General features: G+C 37.3%; 1 protein-coding gene across 2 annotated transcripts in view; it reads right to left on the bottom strand.

Annotated features, from left to right (window-relative positions):
• POLA1 (DNA polymerase alpha 1, catalytic subunit) overlaps window positions 1–16546 on the bottom strand; it is a 193260-nt gene that overhangs the window by 45132 nt on the left and 131582 nt on the right. The window lies entirely within an intron of this gene.

The following is a 16546-nucleotide window of genomic DNA, read 5'->3' as shown; positions in this document are numbered from 1 at the left end:
AAGTTCTTCTTCTTGCACTCTTGTTCAATAAAAACCACATTCCGGTCCCTGCTGCTTAAGATACTGGAGTTTAAATATTGGCCAAAAATGGCTTGAAGAGTTGTTTGCTACAAAAAGCCTTATTGAGATAATTGTAACAGCATGAAATTTGGCAGTACTGTCTATTTTAATACATTCGGTACAGAGGTAGATACATACAAACTCTCAAAGGTTTTCTTGATGAACTACAAAATCAACGAAGAACACGGTTAGACCAATGTAAAATTGTGACTCAGTATACCACAAGGAATGATCCTGAAAATATAGTGGAAAAGCAACCAGTAAACTATTTCTACTTATTGGAGTTCTGCTTTAACTTAGCTTTTCAGTATTCTACCCAATCAAGCCAAGTTTTGTTACTACATTCAGCTAATTTTACACTTCTATTGACATGTAATAAAGTATCTATGACTATTAAGCAACTCATGTTGAGACATTTGACAACTGTTACTACTGCTTAATTATTTTTTATATATTTTAACAGTATAGTTTTTTTCCACTTCATGTGAACCTATTTTAAAAAAAGACACACAGAAGCATATTTTATTCCTTATTAGCTATTCTACGATATGCATCATCATTATACTATTATACACCAGTTATTTTTAGTAAATCCTGATTACTGCTTCCTGAAGAAGAAAAAAGGAGGACGACAGCGATTAAGTTATTTGTTTAGTTTTTTAGATTCAGCTGTAATTGCTGGTACACATCTCCCTGACTGCACACATGAAGCAGGTTGAATAGAACACTGAAATTACCTCCTTCATAATAGTTTGTTTTGATAATGTATTGTGTGTCGAGATGATGAGAAACAGTTGCTGTCAATTTGATTAGCCATTATATTTTTATGTTAATTGCCATTATTGGGTCCATTCTGTTTAGTGTCACCATAGAAGCCATACAATGTTAGCATAAATAACAAATTGGAGTAAATTAGGAAGATATATTTTTGCCAATTCATTTTAATTGCCCCTCAGTCCTTCCGTCGGTTAACGCAGCTGTTGACCCATAATAAGCGCTAGGTCAATATAGCTGCTTGTCAATTCAGAAATGCAAAGTGCTGTGTTGCTGGTAATGGATATACAACAACCTTTGCCAGCCAACTGAAGCAAACGAATGACAACTCACACGAAAGAATAAAGCATCAGCTATGGAGTTTAGTGACCTGATATTAGTAGGCAGGCTAATTGAAAGTCACTGCTTAAATGGATAAAGAAAGTACAAAAATCAGTATGTAAAAATGTATACATGCACACATAGATATATATATATCACACACACTTTTTTTTACTGATAATGTGCTAGTATCTCCTTCCCTTTACCTTCCTGCATCTTATAATTAATAATTGGCAGAAGCCAAAATGTTTTTAAGATTTTCATGCAATTAAGTATAAATATCACAGCACACTTACGAATACAAGGATGAGACACCTTAAATTTAAAAGGACTTTAGGAACTGCTTGTATCACCACTTCTTTTATTTCCTCAATTTCTGGTAACCTGTAGGTTTAAAAATGGGAAAAAAACCCCAACCTCTAAAACTTCAAATACAAATAATATTTTAGCTTTAATGGTCATTTTTTTGTGTAAAGAAAAACTGACACCGCTAACATTACTAAACTAATGAAGAACTAAATTTTTATCTTCATTTATGTGTTCTTTCTTCCCATGAAAGATTTAATGGTGAGCACATGAAAATAAAACTCTATTTTGAAGTCCTTATTTACTCCATGATGTTTAATTTCTTTATTTCATTAAGAACTAACGTCTGCAGGTACATCTGTTTCTCTGAGAGCTTCCACTCACAGAAATAATATTTTGTTCTTTTCATGCAACCAAACATTTTGCTAAATTGCATTTAAAACTGCAATAAACAGGTGAAGGATCAAAAGATATATAGTATGCATTCACATAGTTATTCACTCCTTTGACAGAAAAATTAAGCTTCTAATATAAAAATAATAGAATAAAAAAAACCCCATTGTGCTTAGCCAACAAAATATTAATTTAAATCTAGGTTTAATATGGTAGTAGAACTGCTTCCTGTAGCATCATGAAGCCAACTCCAACTGAGGCAAACTTCCAACTGCCCTCCCAGGAAGAATTTAATATTACACAGATTATGTAACAGGAAGCCAATGGTATCTTCTTAACAGAACTGGTGAATTATAAACACCAGAAAAGCAAATTCTCCCATGACTAAGCACAAAACTAGGGTACAAAACGAACCGTCATGAAAAGAAAATTATCTTGCCTAGCTACTAAGAAATGGCCACCAGGGCATACAATAGGAGAGAGACTTCACAGGAGTTCCTGAAGGACAGCCGTGCCTCCACACATGGCTAAATCCATCCTGCTTGAGTACAAGGAGTAGCCTGGCATTTGTCTTGTCCCCGCAGATGTTTGAACAAGACACTGGACTGAAGGTTAGCACCATCTCTTCTCTTGTCTCACAAATACTTAAAAACTCAGCTCTGGAGCAAGGTCCTACTGTGGCCTCACTCCTCTCTGGCTCAGCACATCTCTGCCACATCAAAGTAAAATTTCAAGGGAGGAATGGTCCTAGCTCTCTCAGTCCATAACTGTAGTCAGTGAGTAAGGGATTCTTCCAGAGGAAGCAGACCCTTCTGTAACTCTTCTGGCACGATGTGAGAATTGGCACAGAGAGAGTGAAAAAAATGGTCAGTGTCCACCTTCCCTCCTCTTTTTTAGAAATGGCAAAGCTCAACTCTGAAAGTAAGGGGACCTGGAGAGATTTAAGAACTTACAACGCACAATCTCTCATCAGCTTTTCTGTTATATAAGAAAGGTTGGAGGCAACTGCATTTAGATGTTGAAATTAGAAGGCTCCTCCTCAGTGCTGGCTGTTTTAGATTACATCCCAATGAACTTCAGTTGAGATTCCTCACTGTCCTCCATCCTGTAAACAGGGCCCCTGAGTGGCTAACACACCAGCCTTTAAAATCCTTTCAGTAGCTAAGGGCAGCATGGCAACCTAGACAAATCAGGTAAGAAAGGAAATCAGGTTCCTACCTTACCAGGTAATGTAAGGAATTGGGCAAGGAAAGAGAGAAAAATAAACAGAAGGAAAAGCTGATGGAAATTCACAACAGCAAGGTAAAAGAAGACTAAACTAATGATTCTAATTCTGTTGTTTTACTTACCTAAATGCAGTGCTATTCTACCAAACACAGCATTTAAAACCTCTGTATCTTGAAACTGTACATTTAGACAGGCCAGAAAACTAAACGCCCTTAGCTTAAAGGTCATCTAATTTCAACCCCTGGAAGGACAGTGACACCTTCCACTAGACCAGGCTGCTCAAAGCCCCATCCAACCTAGCCTTGAATACTTTCAGGGATGGGGCATCCACAGCATCTCTGGGAAACCCACTCCAGGTGCCTCATCACCTTTTCAGTAAAAAATTTCCTCTGAACGCCTAATCTAAATATACCCTCTTTTAGTTTAAAATCATTCCCCCTTGCCCTATCATTATCTATCAGCATAAAACTTCACTTCGCTGTGAATTCCTGTATTAACCAAATATGTGGTGGTCAATGCTTTTTCAACACTCTTTAGATTATTCATGTTCCTCTACAGTACGTTGAATCTTTACTCTTTGGCATTTGGCAATTTTTTGTGTTTCTCTACAGTCCCACCACTCTGCTAAGCCTTTAAATCTTTTCTCCATTCTTATTTTTTCTGCCCTTTTGCTTTCTTCTGCATCCAACTCTCTCTCATTTCTTCAAGCCCTCTCTGTGGTGTATTTTTTGTTTTCTGTTGTGTTACCTATGGTTTTAAGGATGATGAAGGCAATAAGAAATTAAATAAAACCCACCCAAAAATCCCCCTTTTAGTTTGCTAACTCTAATAGAGTGCTTTGTAAAAGAGATAATTTCTACAGGCTATAGAAGTTATTTGTATTACTTCACTTAATTATAATACAAAACAGTGGCACCACTTCATTAATCAGCTGCTTGAGAGAGTTACTTTAGTGAAAAGCCTTTTTGATAATTTTGATTAGAAAGAACAGTGGCTCTTACAACTGTGATATGATTCAGTATGTCCATCAACCAAATCCTTTAGAACTAGTTCTTAATACTTTAAAAAACAGGAAAGAAATAAAAGGAAACAGAAAAGAAGTCTCTTGGCAGCAAATGCATCTCAGGGACTCTTTCAAGGCTTAGATGTAACGGAGCAAAGCATACAGGAAATACTTCAGTGCTTTGAGAGGCATTTCCTCCCCTCCCCCCCTTAGAAAGATGCAGTAATTAAAACCTAATTATTATCTTCATTTTAAACAAAACCTAAAGTGAATACCAATTAATAACAACATACTAATGAGCATCTGCTGTGATGAAATTGAATATGAATGTGCTGCAAATTTCGGGTAATTTATTTTTCGGGGAAGTGCCACTGGTCTCAATCTACTGCTGGAAGACTGTATAGACTGTACACATCTTCCATCATGTCTCTTATATGCAGCAATTTCTATTTTCAAAAAAAGGGCACAGCTCAACTTTGTGGATGTTTATATATCCAAATTCTATCCATGCTACAATGATTTCAAGGCAAGAAACTAGTAGTGTGTTGTGTTTTACACACCTCACATATTCCTTAGTAAAACCAGGGCAGTTGCCATCACACACAACTTCTATTCACCATCAGATTCTGAAGGCAGACATTCCTGAATGACAAGAGCTCACAAAGTGTGGATTCATGTTACACTAAATACTCATAATGTGTGTACCCCTCACCTCATGGCAATGCTGATGTACACTGAAGTCTGTTCTGCTTGTGCATCACAAAGCCTAGTTAAAACACAGTGCTGGTCTGTGTCAAATAGGCTGAAATAAACTGCACACCTGAAATAACTACTTCAGATAAACCAAAAGAGGTGAAATAAAAGTACATCTAAATTGCAGCCTTTATGCTTTAGCATACAAACAGTTTTTGAAAACTTACACTCAATTCCATTAAAAACATGAGATGTTTGGTCACATTCTTTCCTGACAGCAGCACTGGATATAAACTAAAGGGAGAGAGGTTGTGTGTATGTGATTTCCTTCCTAACCATCCAAACTGTCCATCCGTTCAATCAATAGTGGGTTTTATGATTTTGACTCATGCAGTCTATTAAAAAGGTAAAAGGAAACTGAAACAGACGTAGCAGGATTTGGATGTGACAACATTTTCCCTAGAACTTATGTTAACATGGACTGTATGAGAAAAGAATAGGTTCTTATATATACACATGCAGGGGTCAACGAAAAAAAAAACAGCCCAGCACAAGACTGGATATTCTTGTACATGATGAGATTTTTTTTTCCCCCATTAAGTAACTGAAATGAAAAGAGCTTTTGCTGTATTAACTTCTGTTTAGCAATTAATGAGAACATTACAGTGGATCTAATTACAAAAACCAACTCTGGACTCCAGTGCCAGCAGAAGAACAGAAAAGTGAGTGAGGAACTGAGTGAAGAACAGATGACAACACCTGCTGATGAGGGACACTGGACTGAATGAAGGGGTTGACAGAATACCTCCAGGGTGGATCCCCACAATACTATTACTAAACATTTTCATTAAGACGTCCTGGAGAAAAAGAAGCTGTCTTTTAACAAGATTTAGGAGACATGAACATGGCAAAAAGGAAATGGAAGGAAATTTATTAAGCAAAATACTTCTGATCATAACAAAGAATCTGAATGAACTATCCAAAACTGGAATGTCCCAGGTTGGCACTACTCTGCTTTTGAGGATTCATAAGATGACGCCTCAGTGTAGATAGCACAGATAGGAGATGAACAGCAAGTGCCAGACAGAGCTCTGGAGGAATGGAAGACTGCAGCTGTTGGACCACTAATGGTAGTGGATCACCTCTACCTAAAGCTCACAGTGTAAGCAGACATGAAATAACCTTGTTCTTCTTTCTTGGAGATATGTTGCTTTTTAAACTAAAAGATGGCGTGACATCTGTGCTTAACAAACACTTTCTCATCTTAATGATACATATGCAACCCTCTCCCCTATTCCTGGTCTAGTGTGTACGCTACAACTCACATGAGCACATGGTAAACCAAATTCAACTCACTGATCAGCCAAAACTACTCACCTCTTTTCTAATCTGGCAGTAAACTAACCCCCCAAATCTAGCTGCTTCCCTGCGCGGTCAACAGCTGGCACAAAGTGAAGAGCTAACTGCACGGTATCTGATGTGAACAAGACAAAATAGCTACTGTAAGCAAGGGAAGGCAGGATGTTCCCCATCTTTTAGTTTTGGGTTCAAGCTCTGCCTTGCAGCCAGTGCTCAAACTCATCTGAGCCATGCAATCAGACCTGGCAGTGAGAACACAAGTCTTAACTAAGAAGCACTCTTTTTTCTGATGTGTGGGAATCACTTGCCTTGTGTACCTTCAGCATACACTTGTCATTGTAAAGTGTGCTTCACTTGGAAATTTTCAGCATCAGTATGTCTGTGACTAATTTTTGGCATTACTAATATTTAATACAATTAATACACAAGACAAGCACATAAAATTTGTGACTGAGTCTTTAATAAGACCAGACATTATCTGCTCTGAGGCATCTTCTTTTTCTAAGAACATTATAACAATGACTAACAGCAATGACTAATTGTTGGATGGAGCTCTGAGCAACCTGGTTTAGTGAAAGGTGTCCCTGCCTAGGGCAGAGGGGTTGAATCTGGATAATCTTTAAGGTCCCTTCCAACCCAAGCCATTCTATGATAATTGTATAGAAATTAGCTCTACAGATGTTATATATATGTGTGCACATGTGTATATGCATACATATCTATGCACTTCATGTATGTATGTATGTCTGCAGATATATATGAACACAGACATTTTATTAAAATACAAATGGCTAACAAATACAAATTAGAAGTTTTAAAATAAAAATATCAATATTTTATAAAAATTTTCTTCTGGATTCTAAGGAAAGTTCAGAAACAACACTAAAAATAAATAATGAAATTCGTAAATAGCTTGTTTTCATATAGAAAGTTTATTAAATGGATAAAGAGATTCACATGAGGTGGTTAAATCCCATACCAGGAGATGTCATCAAAGTGGTCCCTCTAGTCAGTTCTTCCCTGCTAGACAAAACAGGGCTGACTTAGCTCAAGTGCTGAACTGCTACTGACCATATTACTGAATTTTTAGTGTTTGTTGATGGTGGTTTAGGGCCATAACAACTGACTAAGACAGTGATGGGACATGGTTGAGGAGACGATGTACGGCGACTGTTCGGACTGGTAACATGGATCTGACTGTACTTCAGTCCCAAGCTCTTCCCCAACAGACTCGGAACCCACAAGCATCCCCTCATAATGAGCACACTAAACACATTACCAGACTCAAGCTGGAACACAGCCCTCATGTTATTTTAAAGGCTCTGAACTTACAAAACATACACAACTGCCAAGCACTGACTTACACCTGTTATCTTAGGTTTCTGGTCAGAGGATATTTGTCACTGTGACCATGTGGTAGTTTGGTCTAGGCCTTCCTTGGTGACCAGCTTGTAACCAAGGAAGTGCCCAGATTTACCCGGTATTCCCTACGATTTTTACGTAAGCCAGGGTATAAGAAGAAGGGAGAAAAGGCCTTCGCTCTCTTTCCTTCTGGTGGCTTTGGAGATGCAGGTCTCCCTGCTGTTGAGTCTGCCGGGTTGGGGGGCGAGGCCTGGTAAGGCCTTGTCGACCTTGGGAGGCGGAGGCTGCCGGCAGTCACTCCAGCGTGACTCTCCATTGTCCCAAGGAGAGTAGTAAGATATTCTTTGCTAATTCTTTTAGTTGATAGACCTTGGGCTATTGATCAGGACATATATATATATATATATATATATATATTTTATTTTGGTTTTTGTTCTTCCCTCCCCTTTCCCTTTGCCCTGTGAAATTGTATATATATTTCAACTGTACATAACTGTAATATAAGTGTAAATATATTTATATATATTGCTTTGTCTCTCTCTCGTTTTAGGTTCTTTTGGTTTTTTTTCCCCTCTTCTCCCTTGGTTTGGGGGGGGGGTACTTCTTGTGGCAAGGTTTGGAGACTTGGCAGGGAGCCAGCTCCAAACCATATCAGACCGATAGTGCAACAGGAGAAAAAGGTACAACAGTTGGGTTTATCCAAATAACTCTTTGCATTCTAAATCAGACAAACAAAATAAATTTTTAAAAATTAATTGCCTCTGTAATCTGCCACATGGATCTGGAGAGCCTCTAGAGTATTCATGTTCTCCCTCTGAAAGGAATTCCTCCCTCTGAGGAATTTGCAGACTAACTAGTCTGAATATCCATCCTACTGATGGATATTTTATGGATAGATGCTTTAGGATGGGTATTGTACAAAAATTCTCAAAACTATCATCTACAGCAGAAAAGTTAAGATTTGAAGTTTTATCACACCAAACCAAACAAATGAGCTTTACTAGACAGGTGGTGAAAGACAGACATCACTTTGGAACTGGACTAACCAGCAGCACATACAATCAAAACTCCAAAATTGTATCTGACCAGATGCATGGAACATTACTCTGGAGAAGCACCAGCTTGGTCCCAAAATCGACCGTATTTTAAGAGCCTCTGATCAAGAATACTTGCACACTTTAAATAAACTGCCGCTTGAAATAAGCAGCATATAGATATTGTCCTACAGTATATCCTCTCCTTGGTGTACAAGACAAATATATTAAAAAAAATAATCCATGTCTACAATTTCAAGAAAAAAAAACCCAAGCACTTTCAAAGTTAGTCACTCATCTATAGATTTCTGGGATTACATGACCCTTGACAATTTGGAATAAAAAGTAGTTAACAAAAAAGGCCTGGTGAAACAACCTTAAAATTGAAAACCACCTCTGTAAAGCACAGTTGTCATTCTGCTCTGATGATGAAGTACCATGGTCAAGTATTCCCCAACTATCTTAAGTACTACAGAACAAGCTCGTACAGCTCCAGAGCTCTGTCTCATTCTAGAGAACTGATGGATCTACTAACTGAATGAACAGCACTCAATTGCAGTTAACTATAGGTCATCTGATTATTCAAAACAGGGAAAATAAGCACATGCATAGGAACTCTCATCACTGAAGAGAACTCTTACCTTTCAAGTAATTTCATGTATTTCCTTAAAAAAGTCTAAAGTCATAATGTTCTTTCTAACAAACAAGAACTAAACTGTAAATATCCAGGAAATTTACCTTAGAAAAAGATGTGTTACTACAACTGAAAAAAAAAAAAATTCACACAATTAGTACTCTGCTGAGCTGAAATCTGCATACAAAACCTCTATCCTTACTCATGGAGAGTAAAAGTCATAACCTCTTTCTCAGGACCCACATTTCTCACAGCTCGAAAACAAATAAATCAAGTGGGGCCCAATCAAGAACACTATATGAAACCACCTTACCAGGAGTAAATTCTGCCTGTAGGGAAAGAACCTGTATAAGGTAGTTCCCAGACCAGAACCACAAATCAAACATGTATCAGACAGTCCTACTCTGAGGCAAAGAGAGGTAGAGGCCATTACTAGAGATCTCCCACGAGCCTCTGCAGATCAGGTATAAAGCTGCTTTTTTACCACTTCATGCAATCTGCTGACACATTCAAGAATGGTTGTGTAGTGCCAAGGATGAGCCAAAGGTTACTCCTCATTATCTTATCTGAGGTACATTTTGAGTCTTCTGTCTGCTTGCAAAAATAAAGGGTGCCACTTCTGATGTTCAGATGCAGGATGCTCTGGATAACAACGGAAAAAGCTGGTAGAACAAGTCCTGTTCTCACAATTTGGACTACAGCAGAAGTAATAAGTTACAATTTGGAAGTAAGATATTTCTATTTACATAAATCAGCTTAATCTAGCCCCGTACTTGCAACATTTATTTTTAGTTACTTTTTTTTAGAAATAAAGTCCTTTCTCATTGATTGATACACTTTACACAAATATCTGGCACTTGTCAGCTATCCAGAAGCATACCCTAAAAAAGTGCAATCTATGCAAGCAACTTGGCTTATATTTATTTAAATTGGGATTTTATTACAAAATGGGTAATGCTGCATTTCTTTTCTGTAAAATAATTTACTAATATTTGCAAAAGCCTTTTTTTAACAGAATCTTGATTATCATTCAACTAGCACAAGTACGTCATTTAAAAATGGTTTATTATTAAATAAACAACACTATAAATAGGCTAGACATACAAGCAAATAAGCTTATCTAAATATGTTTTAGATGTAGAAGCATGCATATGAAAAAAAAAGTATAATTTACAGAGAGGGAACTAAACAAACTGCTTTGGATTACTGTATTCCTGTCTCTCAAGACTTCAGCACTCATTCTCTCAATTTTAGGAATTAGCAAGAGAGTAAAAAGTTTGAAAAGCTAGCACCTTCAACTCCTAATTTCTTATTTTTTAATAAACTACTATTTGAGCTCATGTAGTTAAATAATGTGAAGCAAGGAATACATGTGCTGCAGAGGACACTATTTTGCCTAAAGCAAATCTGGCATTTCAGTAAATCGTGAAGGATTGGAATCAATGTTCCCTCTTGCTGACCTTGATTTTTCTTAAGACAAGAAGGAAACAAGGCTGAGATATGAACACGCTTCAGCTACTCTTCATGTGCCCTGGAACATTTTACGATTACAAGATCAGAACTTTTAGAGATTGACTGAAGTCCCCATCTCCACGATGTCACCAATACAAACAAGCAACTCCCCAAACTTCTCAGACTATACAAGATTACTGCTTCAGATGGAAAGGCTTTTAATACAGTTTACTTGACTTGCTTAACTTACTTTGGAGCCAGGATGTACACAGATGATGCCTCTGTTAAGTAAGATTTTTCTTCCTCTGTTTTCTTCAGATGAACAGTCCCCAGCTGCACCTATCTCTTTGCAGCGTAGCCCTTATCTGTCTGTCGCAGTGTATATCACCAGCTTTATCAATGCAAGTCTTGATCTCATGTCTCTAAAGCACCTCTTCCATACTTCAATAGAATGGCTCTCTACTAAATACTCAAGAAATGTTACACCAGTGACAAAGTAAAGGACAGCACCTTTTCTGTGGGTGGCACTGAAATGTTAAGATTGGTTGTATACAAAACCACATCTCAATGACTTATAAGTAAATTTTTTAGACTGCTTTGAGCAAAACCCAGAAATTCTGCCCTGTATCCCTCAACTGGCAAATCCAAACATGAAGTGAAAGACACCAATCCTAAGATTATCCCCAAGGAAACAGAGTAAGCCCCCCTAAGAACAGGCAAAGATTAAAAAGTTTAGGGTTTGATTTTTGTCAGTCAATACTGTGTGTTTATGTTCCAGGAAAAAAAGTGTAGGTCAAAAGTGTTCTGAAGATTAACATTTCCCTCATGGGCAAGAATTAAGTTTGTTTGGATTTTTTTGCCTTGGATGCACACATCTATCTGGGCAGAGCTATCTGGTTGTATTAGGTGTTTTGAATGTTCACATTCAACAAGTGAAGAAATATTAAACTTAACCTCTCAAACTTCAAAACACACTCCTAGAAATAATACAGACAGACAAACTGCATGCTGCTTCTTTGCCCTGGCACCAAAATGCTAAAGCAGCTCAGCTATTTCTTTAAAAACAAAATGTTATTTCACCAAATACAAAGGAAGACATAAAGTACTTTGTGAGGTTCCAAACTGGCAAAGCAAGAGGTCTTACAATAACAAGTCTTCCAGACAAAGGTCTGTAGGAAGCTTAGAAGCAGTGTATATGTGAGAGCAAGCCTCCCAGGAAAACTATTCATCTACTTTGCAACATTTCTGAGTAAATTCTGACCCACAACCTGGGAGATAAATGTGGTATAGTTATTAATAGCATTAGTACCTCCAAATGCAAGGAATATTTTGTCTCTAGGACAAAAAAAAAGCAGCTGGTTGTGACCAAAGACATGGAACACCCTGTGGAAAACCTTCCTGACAGCGATCTGCTGGTCAGAGCAACGTTTTTTTCAATGTTTTAATGAACTCCTTTAAAAAAGAATTTTCTCATTACACTACTACTATTCATCTCAGATAACAATTTGTAACCAGTAGCTTTACGTTAGAAAGATATCTCATCTTTCTGATGCTAGTACCTAAAATTTTCCTGAGAAGTTCAACGTATCTAATGAGAAAGTGGATCAGATGCTTCAAATATTGGACTCTGTGTCCCCAAGGGAAGTTAAAATGTGTAATTAATAAATATAACATCTGAACAAGTTTAACATTCTGAACTTGAGATGCCTTAATGAGAAAGACAATGATACAAGACAAACCTTCTTACCATAAAGAAACAATCCTAAGAGTTTAGAAGTCTTACCAGAAAGTTTTCCCTCCTTTCTAGAGATCAGACAGAAGACAGAGCTATTGCAGTATAAAGCTACACAAACATTCAAGCTCTACACTCCTGTGTGTTTCAAAGGCGAGAATCCATCTAGCAGAAAAACTGAGAAAGAAAAGAGTATGGCCTCTGAGTGTAGAAAGTTGAGCAGCTTCCCCATGTGACTTCCTCCTCTTTTTCCCAAACCTTTCAGGCTGCAGCTGCAGCAGTGCCATACCAAGACAACCCATAGCAACAGGAAAGAGGAGAACACAGAATTTCTCTAACAGGACAGACATTTCAGAAACTTTTCAGTTAGAACTAGTGACATTTGAATTGAACTTCAGCCAGATGTTTCATGGTCACGGTGCAATGCTTGTAAAAACATTTGCTAAAACTGGGCAGGTCAGATAAAATTGTTGTATTGCTCTCAAAAACACTCAGTGCCATTCAAAGAGGTGACCTTTATCAGATATAACACTGCTAATAGAAGGAGCTGATGTCAACCAAAATTCAAGACAAAAGGAGAAACCTCAGACTTTGTCATATATTGCCAACATTGGCATTAGAACAAATACCACCAGCATTTATCTACATACCAAAGCAGCCCAATCACAACAGAATGCATGCTAATTTTTTCTAGCAACTTAAAAAATTAATTGCAAAGACTCACTCCTCATCTTCTAAGTTACTTATCCGTGCTCACAATCTCTGCTAACTGAATTTCATTCTCTTTCTGAGCAACCACATTATTTTTCATCAGATACCAAACAGACCCATGTTGAAACCACACAGTGATGTTCTCTGCCATCTTTCGAATACATAATTTTAGATGCCAGCCAAATCCGCCTCATGGAAGAATAAAAGTAGAGGAAGAACCTAGGTTTCAGTAACCCAAAAATAGGCAGCTAAGCAGACTGCTTGTCATGATATGTAGTTTAGAATAATTCAGAACTGATTCAACAAAATAAAAGCATTTACAGGCATGATACTCTCCTTGGAGCTCCTCCTTCACAACACGTCTTAGTGTGTTGATGCTGTAGCAGGGACCCACTCTCAAATGCATCCACTCTCAAATGCATCACCAAACTTTTCCCGTTAAAAAAAAAAGTGTCTCACGTATAAAAAGCTTGTAGGAAGCAAAACACAATGAATCTTACAGGGAACATAAATTATGAATAATCAAGACATTTAAATTGTTAAGCTAGTAAAGTCTATTTCTGAGATTTAAAAGACAGCAAAACCAAAAAAATCAACCTCATACATGCATGCAATAAAATGTCAATCATGTAATCTTAAATAAGTAAGGCTGGAAAAAAATTACCTTATCCTTTACAGTATCATGCAGTACCCCAACACCTAAATTACAGGGAATAAAAAGATGAACAAGGAAGAGGACATTCCCCCAATCTGAGTAGAGACAGAAAAAACTGCCCTGAGCAGTTGCTCTCAAAGGATTTAGTAACAATACTTAAAAAAAGTAAATTGAAAAACATATTTAGAAAAAGTAAAAGGAAAAACTTCTGGTCTAAGAAAAGTTGGATTGCTGTCTTTGTAGGTTAGACAGAACCTCAAGAGCATCTAATGAAATGCACTTGCTGCAAAACACAAAGTCAATAATCACTGTTATTGTTTTATACTCTTGTACCTTTATCCTTACAAAATTATGATTTTCTTAAATCTGATATAATTAAAAGCTCACACCAGTTCTGCACAGCAAGATTTCCACAGGTATGGCAATCCTGACACACAAACACAAGCCTGTTCATGTAGAATCCAGGTCTACAACAGACATCAAAGCAGGAAGGGTACACTTCAGTCAAAGGCTAACCAGAGAATTCTTCAGAAATACCACAGTTTGCCTTCTGTTCTCCACAAGAAAACTTTTTAGGAATTTTCATCTTCCTGATAAAACCAAGACTCTTGCTTAGTGCTTGATGGGTACAGATGTCAAGTACAATGCAGCCAAGAACAGCCAGTTGGAAAAGTTTAGTATCACCCACAGTCTTACTGCTTTCACAGCAGACACTTTTTTCATTGTCTTTTCATTACAACCTTTCATCTTTTATTCACCAAATTTATATATCCCACTCAATTTTACCTCCATTCCACTATATAATTCTGCAATGGAAACTGTCTCCTGAAAGGATGTCATCTCGAATACATCATTTCTTCACAAGGCTTCAAGACTATATTATCTACATTAGGTCATCAATAACTCTTTGTAAGGTGAGACACTGAATGTATTCAGTAGGGAACTGTCAATTCTCTTGTTCAGGTTTACACAAGTACAAGGGAAAACTGCAAGTTCAATTTTCATGTTTTTCCGGTAAGTTGGGGGAACTGTGGATTTAAAAAAAAAATACTTGTGTAGCCAACAATTAGTAACTTTATACATAGTACAGCTAACCAGAGAAGCTGTCTCAAGCAGCAAATTAATTTTTATAATAGCTAGCTCATTGTTCAGAGTATCTATGTATTTCTACATTTGGGATGAAGAATGGAGCTGAAAGCTGACTGGAAGACATAAATTAGGTTAGATAACAACAACCTTGTGTGGCAGCAGGAAAGCAGCCAAACCTCACATTATTTACTATCCATGACAATAGACTCTTTTGTTAGGTGAGGATTTTTGAGTGGTTTTCAGCAAGGGGAAGAGCAGCCTTCCCAACCTTATCATGAGTACTCATCTGGACTACGCATTAGCTGGAACCTCTGAGCCCTCTTAGCAAGATCACCCATGCAAAAACCTAGACAGCATTAATGAACAATAAAATAAAAAAACCCTGAGAAAATGGCAACATTTTCTTATGCATATGAAAGTACTGAAAGGTATTCTTTCCATTTCTGCTATCTGGGTATTTGGAAGCATGACATTCAACAGATCACCTAGATCATGAAAACAGAGTAACCAAACACAGATATGCCTCTTCAAGCAAGAAGTTAAACTACATCTGTCAATTCATTCAGCTCACAACAATGGACTTTCATGTTTTACATGAGATAACCTATGGAGCAGAAAAGCATTTTCCCTACATATCTCATCATAGGGTTACCAAAAAACTTAAAAGTAGTTTTCACAGAGTTGTGCGAAGTCTCAAGAGGAGTTTAAGATTTATGAGACAGAATATGAATACTTCGGTTTTGTCTAGAACCACGTGATTAGACAAGACAACCTATTCTTCAGGACAAATTATGCTGAAAGTTTCATGCAGCATCATAACTGTCTCAGCATAAGCTTCTCAAAACTTTTCCATAAGGAAAAAAGGAAGGTCAAAGAAACCCTTACACATGATAAAAACTGTTATCATTACAATTTAGCTCCTAGAACACAGGTTTAACAAATGCTACTTCATAGCTTCTGTAACTCTCCCCACCCTCTTATGCTCTAGAGGGACTGTCATTAACCATGCCATCAAAATATCAAGAAATCCAAAATGGTGGTGAATTAATTTCTTCATGCTTCATGAAACATCCTCCCATGCAACAACCAGCTCCATAGGAACTAATCTTATTAGAAGTTAATTTTTCTCTACTAGCTCTTCTTGCCTCGTTCTATGATTGCCCACTCCTAAATTACAATTACAGTCGGTTTCTGCAAGAGAGATCTACACAAAGAGATTCTAGTGAGTCTTCCTCATGTTGGACCCACCTCTAGAAGTGAATCAAGTGCTATCTTTCAGATCAGATGAAGGTGATGCACAGGTCCTGTGGGCACCTTTTGTTAAGTTCTGGTGGTTTATCCTCAGTATCCCAGACAAATTAACTCTACTAGAGTACAATTTGCTCAAATGCCTCAAGCCCCTTTTGCAGCTTCGTTTCATACGTTGATCTTCGGCTCTTGCTCTCAACTGACATGTGATGTTTCTCTAGGTTGTTAAACAGCTGCTATGTTCAATCTTTGAGGTAGCTGCACTTCAGTGATAAAGTAAGTGAACCTATATATAGTTTGTAAATCCATTTGTTATGTCTAAAGTACTTTGAGATTTAGAATGTGGAAGAAAGCACACATATTAAGCTTTTTAAACTCTAAAAAGGGGGACTACCGTAACTGGCAGGATCCATGTTCAATCACTTTGTACTTAACGGTTTGAAAAAATTACATGCAAATTATTTAGAATTTTATTCCACTTTTCAAAGCATGA

Source organism: Neopelma chrysocephalum, unplaced genomic scaffold (genome assembly GCF_003984885.1).
Source record: "Neopelma chrysocephalum unplaced genomic scaffold, ASM398488v2 Primary Assembly neopelma1_76, whole genome shotgun sequence".
Classification (NCBI taxonomy): Eukaryota; Metazoa; Chordata; class Aves; order Passeriformes; family Pipridae; genus Neopelma; species Neopelma chrysocephalum.
This window is presented reverse-complemented; position numbering and strand designations above follow the sequence as displayed.